Raw genomic sequence first — 8,607 nt, forward strand, 5'->3', positions numbered from 1 at the left:
GTGCTTCCGTGCGGCATGCGTGATTTTCACGCACCCATTGACTTCAATGGGTGCGTGATGCGCGAAATACGCCCAAAGCACGGACATGTCGTGACTTTTGCGCTGCGGACTAACGCAGCGTAAAAATCACGCACATGTCTGCACGGCCCCATAGACTAATATAGGTCCGTGCGACGCGCGTGAAAATCACGCGCGTTGCACGGACGTATATCCCGTTCGCCTGAATAAGCCCTTAGGGTAAGTTCACTTGGCACACGTATGCCTTCTAGAAAACCCATGGCGAAAAAAAAAATGTAATTCAATGGCACCAACGCGAGACTTCCGTTTGGAATTTTAAATTCTGCAGCACGTTTATTATATGGCGATATTACCCCCGAATGTGCTGATGGGTATAAAAACACCCTATTCATATGCATTACAGGCAGAATTCTGTCATAACGCACCTGAAGCCGGACAATCCTGGGACGTGTGAACGTGGCCTTATTGTATGACGACAGGGGCAGAATTCAACAGGAAGCATTTCATGACAAATATTGGGCCATTCCTTCCTATGGTGGTAACTACTAAATAAATATGCTTCAGAGGCAGAAATTACCAACAGATTTTAACAGGTTAATGTCTAGAACGAGAATGACAACAATCAACTGTAGACCACAAAACCTCAGGTACATGCTCAGGAGCCGTGACTGCCAGACAAAGGGATCAGTTCAGCCATAAAGTAAATTGGGGTTGTCCTAATAAATTGCTGTGGCTAGACAACTAAGGTGAAGCGCACACGCTTGTGTTATGCGATCACTTGTACGTTTTCAGTAACAAAAACATATGAATTTGTAACATACGCTTACGTTTTTTGTAGTACAAGTCGTAAACGTTGGTGTCCGTTCTTACTTCTAAAAACGGATACCTTCATTTTGTTTCCTTTTACATATGCAAATGTAGGGTTTAAGATTGCATACGTCGTCCGTACGTTGCCATTGACTTCAACACAAATGAAAAAAAACATATACATGTGGTATACGGTTTGGAAAAGTACTGAGAAGTGTAGTAGATTACACTTTTCAGGATGTGAAAAAAAAACAAAAAAAAACAAAAAAAAAAAACGTAAACACACAAAACGCAAGCACAAACTACACCATTAGGGCATCTGTCCTGACCATAGAAGTCAATGTGCAAACTGTGAAACACATTTTGACACTGGTTTTTCCATGTCAAACGTAGAGTAAAACGAGATGTGAACTTCGCCTGAATTGTACCAGGATTCTTCTTTGCCATTAAGATCGGAACGCTTCCTTAAATCAGATCCTCCCTTTTGCGCAGAAAGAACTCTTTGAACCCAACCAAAATTGCAGTGAAATACAGTCCTCTAGAGGGGCGCCCGAGCGTCAAAGTACATAGAAGAGAACTGGAAGTCCACCACAGATGAAGTCTTCACTGTATATTGGATTACGGACATGAAGAAAAGGTTCCATAGGGATATTCGGACTTCTATATCCGACACCAGGAACTATTTTACTTCTTTGCACATTAGGGTCAAGCTGGGAACGACCTGACAGCTCCTGCCTTTCACGGCATGAAAGTAATTTCTACTGCCCAGGAGAAGCAGAGCAGGAGGCATGTGGTGGAAACTGGATCCCATTGACCTCAATAGGAATTACCAGGCAAGATCACGAAGCTACAGCAGGACAAACGGAACAACGTTTTACCCAATTCTTCTGAAAACAGTAATTGTTAATAGTAGTTACATCTTTTGGACCAGAACAATGAGACACTGAATCCTCTTCAGAGGTCTATACTACTGCATATAACATATTAAAGGTATCATATGTGCCATACACAATGTGTCAGCTACAGAAGCAAACCATCTAGTTTCTTAAAGGGAACCGGTCACATCAAACATGCACTAGGTTATGGAGCAGGAGGAGTTGAGCAGTTTAATATATAATTTTGTGCAGAAATATATTTAAATCCATGATGACTCTGGGCCTAAGAGTCCAATGGGCGGTCCTACTCAGTATTATACTCTCATACAGGGAACCCTGTCAATCATTGGTTGAGTCAACACTCTGGACTCCTTAGCTCACAGTTAACAGGAATTAAAATGAATAGATTATAGTTTACCCTGAATGTTTTTGCACAAAACTATATATCAATCTGCTCAGCGCCGGCAGATAGCACCAGAGGCGCAGGGAGGGGGGCAGTGGCCAGGCCAACTAAGATGGTGGGGCCCAGGGGCAAGCTGGGACGGTCCCCCAGCATTGGCATGTCTTGGTTTCAACTGTATCGGTGTCCTCAGGACATAGACAGTTGAATCAAACACTGGCGTAGGGAGCTGTCAGCTTCATGCTCCAGCATTCACCATGCAACACCGAACGTGAGCGGCTCGGCAGAGACCGATGCAATGCGGCGAGGTCATTGCGCCTGTCTGCACTGAGCCACACACAGCACAGACCGAAGGAGCGGAGGGATTTCTTCCACTTGTGGGAACAGGGCTAGGGGAGTATTTATTAGGCACTGTGTGGCGGCACTATAGGGGCATTATACTGTGTGGCGGCACTATAGGGGCATTATACTGCGTGGCGGCACTATAGGGGCATTATACTGCGTGGCGGCACTATAGGGGCATTATACTGCGTGGAGGCACTATAGGGGCATTATACTGCGTGGAGGCACTATAGGGGCATTATACTGCGTGGAGGCACTATAGGGGCATTATACTGCGTGGAGGCACTATAGGGGCATTATACTGCGTGGAGGCACTATAGGGGCATTATACTGCGTGGAGGCACTATAGGGGCATTATACTGCGTGGAGGCACTATAGGGGCATTATACTGCGTGGAGGCACTATAGGGGCATTATACTGCGTGGAGGCACTATAGGGGCATTATACTGCGTGGAGGCACTATAGGGGCATTATACTGCGTGGAGGCACTATAGGGGCATTATACTGCGTGGAGGCACTATAGGGGCATTATACTGCGTGGAGGCACTATAGGGGCATTATACTGCGTGGAGGCACTATAGGGGCATTATACTGCGTGGAGGCACTATAGGGGCATTATACTGCGTGGAGGCACTATAGGGGCATTATACTGCGTGGAGGCACTATAGGGGCATTATACTGCGTGGAGGCACTATAGGGGCATTATACTGCGTGGAGGCACTATAGGGGCATTATACTGCGTGGAGGCACTATAGGGGCATTATACTGCGTGGAGGCACTATAGGGGCATTATACTGCGTGGAGGCACTATAGGGGCATTATACTGCGTGGACGCACTATAGGGGCATTATACTGCGTGGACGCACTATAGGGGCATTATACTGCGTGGACGCAGGCACTATACTGTGAATGGAATTTATGTAAACAGCATAGCTCGCTATGCTACGCCGTTTCTGTAACACCCATCCACTTCTATGGAAGTTTACAGAAACGGAATCGCACGGAAAACAACGCTGTTTACGTAAGCCCGACCCCTCCGGATGTGCCTCGGGAGTTGTAAACATGTGTTGGGGGCCCACTCAGATGTGTTTGCCCCCCATACTAAACCCTTAGCTACACCTCTGGATAGCACATAATGTGCTACACTATAGATTCCCTTGTACTTATTCTTGTGTGATGAGACAGGTGGTGTTGGCTGTTAGAAATATGCTGCGTTTTAAACTTCTAACAGTACCAATGCGCAAAATTTGGGGGCATATTTCCCAGAAACAGGGAGATTATATTGTATTTAAAATTACGACCAAGGAAACAAAGGAGGGAGGCAGAAAAATATCACATATTGAGCATCGGTTATTCAGTCTAATTTTATGGCAGCTTTTTTTGGGGGTTTATGTGGCACATAAATTGCTATATGTCTCACGCTTTACATTGGAGAAGGTGGAGAGCGTTTGATCTAGGTTTCATATTTTCAGCAGACAGCCAGATTTGTATCACTCAATGATGACCGGAGTAGTAAACAGGAAAAATAATTGGTCAGGCTTTCTAGTTCCTGCTTGTTTACATTGGGCCATGCATCGGTCTGACTAGTCAGAAATAATCACAACACCCGTCATAGGACTGACCTAGCCCCGGACGTGGCAGAAACACAAGGTCACTGGAACCAGCGGAGCGGTGACAGGCGGACACCCGGGTACTAGAACACCCAACAGGTGTCGGGTCAATACATATGATTAGAGGGGCGCGACACGACTGCACCGGGCACTACCACCATAATAATAATAATAATGCTGTCCACGGGGGTATCCAGGTAAAGCCCCTCTCCGTCTAAACACTCACCTGGCCTCCGTCACAGCCCCCCACTCACATCATCCGCCTCCTTTGTGTCTTCTCCCCGCACACTTCCGCTCTACAACGTCGGTCACTGCTTTCTTCATTTACGCAGAACGCCCCGATGACGTCACGCCCCGCCCCCCTCTACCACAGCTCGCCAACCGATATTTGGAAATAAGAAAGGGGCGTGTCAAAGTTCGTTTGTTTCTCTCTCTACCCAGAGTTTTTTTTCTTCAATAAATAAACTTTATTGCGCAACACATAGGGTAACAGCCAGAGGTATAAGCGGCAGAGAACATATAATAAATATCATAGGATAACCAGTGGCGGACACAGACTGCAAAAGGCCCCTGTGCAGATAATGTGCCAGGGCCCCCCCCCCCACCCCGCAAACTTCTCATGGCCGACGGTCCGCTTTCAGCTGCATCGCTGGGTCTCCTAAGTGACCCAACAATGCAGCACTAGCAGCCGGTGCGTCACTAAGGCTGGGTTCACACACACACTATTTACGGACGTAATTTGGGCGTTTTAGCATTGAATTACATCCGAAAATGCGGCTCAAAAGCGTCGGAAAACATCTGCCCATTCATTTGAATGGGTCTTACGATGTTCTGTGCCGATGGTCATTTTTTTTTACGCGCCGCTGTCGAAAGGCGGCGCGTAAAAAACTGCCTGTCACTTCTTCAGATGTAAATGGAGCCGTTTTCCATGGACTCCATGGAAAACCAGCTTCAATTACTTCCGTAGTGGACGCAGCAAAAGACGCCTGCACATGCCATTACGGCTGAAATTACGGTGCTGTTTTCTCCTGAAAACAGCACAGTAATTTCAGCCGTAACAGACGCTGCCGTGTGAACATACCCTCAGGGCTTAAAATGTCCGGGAAATAGCCCCAATACATATGTGTCCGCCCCAAAAAAAAGTGTGTGTATAGGAGACAGCATAGCATATCTATAGCACTACGACCCTATAAACTATGGATAGGATTAGATACAGTGGCTGAGCAGACAGTATCACACATGATAGGATTAGATACAGTGGCTCAGAAGGCAGTATCACACATGATAGGATTAGATACACAGCTCAGCAGACAGTATCACACATGATAGGATTAGATACAGTGGCCCAGCAGACAGTATCACACATGATAGGATTAGATACAGTGGCTCAGCAGACAGTACCACACATGATAGGATTAGATACAGTGGCTCAGCAGACAGTACCACACATGATAGGATTAGATACAGTGGCTCAGCAGACAGTATCACACATGATAGGATTAGATACAGTGGCTCAGCAGACAGTACCACACATTATAGGATTAGATACAGTGGCTCAGCAGACAGTATCACACATGATAGGATTAGATACAGTGGCTCAGCAGACAGTATCACACATGATCGGATTAGATATAGGGCCCAGCACAGTATCATACATGATTGGATTAGATACACAGCTCAGCAGACTGTATCACACATGATAGGATTAGATACAGGGCCCAGCTCGCTGACATTGCGGCTCCAGCGCTGGACCCAGGAAAGGTAAGAATAATAATTTTGCTTCTTTATGTGTTACTGATTATTTTTGTGTGTTTGTGTTTTTTTTACAGGTTCGGTTGTTGGACTTCGGATACGAGGACTTCAATGACGGCGTTTTTTTTATTCTCAATAAAATGGTTAATGAGGGTTGTGTTTTTTTATTTCAATAAAAAAAATTTCTATGTGCTTGTATCTTTTTAAACTTTATTATCACCGCCTTAGTAATGGCCGCTGGCTGATTGACAACCTCCATTACTAAGGCGAGGCTTAATGTTAGCCGGTGCAGAGTCTACACTAACCCCCATTATTACCCCGGTACCCACCGCCACCAGGGGTACTGGGAAGAGCCGGGTACAAACCAGTACCCGACCAGCTGTAGTGACGGGCAGGCACCGGGGTGGCCGCAGGCTGGTAGTATTAGGCTGGGGAAGGCCAAAAACAGTGGCCCTTCCCACCCTTGTAATGCTGCCTGCTGCTGCTGTGTTGTATCTGGCTGGTTATGAAAATTGGGGGGGACCCGACATCGTTCTTTCCAATTATTTTTTAAATGACGTGGCGTCCCCCCCATTTTCATAACCAGCCAGATACAATAAAGCAGCAGCAGCCTAGCATCACCAGGGTAGGAAGGGCCACTGTATCTGGCCTTTCCCCTCCTGATAATACCAGCCTGCGGCCACCCCAGTGGCCGACCATCACTACAGATGGTCAGGTACTGGATCGTACCCGGCTCTTCCCAGCACCCCTGGTGGCGGTGGGTACCGGGGTAATAAAGGGGGTTAGTGTTAGCCTCTGCACCGGCTAACACTAAGCCCTGCCTTAGCAATGGATGCTGTCAATCAGCCGGCGGCCATTACTAAGGCGGTAGTAATATAGTTTAAAAAAAACCACAAAGACATAGAAAAAATATTTTATTGAAATAAAAAAAAAAAACACAACCCTCATTAACCATTTTATTAATAAAAAAAAAAGCTGTCATCGAAGTAGTCCTGGAATCCGCCGTAGTCCAACGACCGAACCTGTAAGAAAACACACAAAAAATGCTTAGTAACACATGTGTTAGGGTATGTGCACACACACTAATTACGTCCGGAATTGACGGACGTATTTCGGCCGCAAGTACCGGACCGAACACACTGCAGGGAGCCGGGCTCCTAGCATCATAGTTATGTACGACGCTAGGAGTCCCTGCCTCGCTGCCGGACAACTGTCCGGTACTGAAAACATGATTACAGTACAGGACAGTTGTCCCACAGCGAGGCAGGGACTCCTAGCGTCGTACATAAGTACGACGCTAGGAGCCCGGCTCCCTGCAGTGTGTTCGGTCCGGTACTTGCGGCCGAAATACATCCGTCACTTACGGACGTAATTAGTGTCTGTGCACATACCCTAAGGCTTAGATACAGGGCCCATGTGTGATACTGTCTGTGGGACCCTGTATCTAAGCCTACCACAAGGTAGGCTTAGATACAGGGTCCAGCAGACAGTAATCTTATACAGTATAAGATTACTGTGTGCTGGGGCCCTGTATCTAAACCTACAGTGTGGTAGGCTTAGATACAGGGCCCAGCAGACAGGATCACGCATGGGCCATGTATCTAAGCCTACCATGTGATTGGCTTAGATACAGGGCCCAGCAGACAGCATCACACAATCTGTGATCCTGTCTCATGGGCCCCCTAAGCCTGCTACATCGTAGGCTTAGGGGTTGTGCAGTCCCTAAACATTGATGGCCTATCCTCAGGATAGGCCATCAATAGCTGATGTGTCGCCCGGGACCCGCAAATCAGCTGTTTTGAAGGGGCCGCAGCACTCGTACGAGAGCTGCTTCCCCTTCATTTCACTACTCGCCCACACTGTGAATCGCCGAAACCGATTCACAGTGTGACCGGAATGAAGTGACAGGAATGAAGGGGAGCAGCTCTCGTACGAGTGCTGCGGCCCCTTCAAAACAGCTGATTGGCGGGTCCCAGGAGTCGGACCCCGCCAGTCAGGGCTATCTTACCTTCCTCTTCGGCCGCGGCGGGAGTTCTGTCGTCTCGATGCTGTGCGCGGCGCATAGCGCTGTGACGTCATGTGCTGCGCACAGCGCCTGACGTCAGGACCTCCGCTGCGATCCGGAACCAGGAAGGTAAGTAAAGTATGTTACTATAGTAACAGGGGCCCGCGGCCCGAGTTACTATAGTAACTTTTTATTGATGTGGTGCGGGGGGCCGTGGGCCCCCCTGGCTTCGGGGCCCGGTCGCAATTGCGACCGCTGCGACCCCTATAGCTACGCCAGTGGTCCACGGGCCTCTGTCTCAGTCCTCAGCATCGCGCAGCTGAGAACTGAGTCGGCCAGCAGAGGAACGGGCCCCCTTCCCACGCGGGGCCCTTGTGCAGCTGCACCGGCTGCACATGCGGTATGTCCGCCCCTGAGGATAACATCACAGATCCTGTGTATCTATATATCATATATATGTCTACAGTTACACGCATTAATGTATGCTGTGCATTTTGTCATGTGTTTTAACGTTGTTTAGGTGTAGGAGATGGTTGTTAAGCTCTGACGGAACAAAGAGTACAAAAAATGCCCTGCCAGTCTTCTTGCAGGCACTACCACAACAGGAGTTTCAAGGAGTCTTACCCGAGCGTTATGTCACGTGATGCATTGCGTACACACTATACCTCTTGCCGTTCTGGCATGTTCACTTCTCACACTACATTTTACATTCTAAACTGACAAGGATGGTGACTTTATTGTAAACCTTTCCTTTGTTCCATGACGTGTTTACATAAAAATCAGACGACTCTGTGAACG

General features: G+C 47.7%; 1 protein-coding gene across 7 annotated transcripts in view; it reads right to left on the reverse strand.

Annotated features, from left to right (window-relative positions):
* MARF1 (meiosis regulator and mRNA stability factor 1) overlaps nt 1–8,551 on the reverse strand; it is a 61,584-nt gene extending 53,033 nt beyond the window's left edge. For 3 of the 7 annotated variants that reach the window (XM_075830151.1, XM_075830150.1, XM_075830147.1), the window contains exon 1: nt 4,279–4,386. The gene's annotated coding sequence lies outside the window, so the exon portion shown is untranslated. Of the gene's footprint in view, nt 1–4,278; nt 4,389–8,433 lie in introns of those variants that run through there. The other 4 variants (XM_075830149.1, XM_075830148.1, XM_075830152.1 and 1 more) reach the window with 4 other exon arrangements.
* Nucleotides 8,552–8,607: the final 56 nt, after the last annotated feature.

Source organism: Rhinoderma darwinii, chromosome 6, assembly GCF_050947455.1.
Source record: "Rhinoderma darwinii isolate aRhiDar2 chromosome 6, aRhiDar2.hap1, whole genome shotgun sequence".
In the NCBI taxonomy this organism is placed as follows: Eukaryota; Metazoa; Chordata; class Amphibia; order Anura; family Rhinodermatidae; genus Rhinoderma; species Rhinoderma darwinii.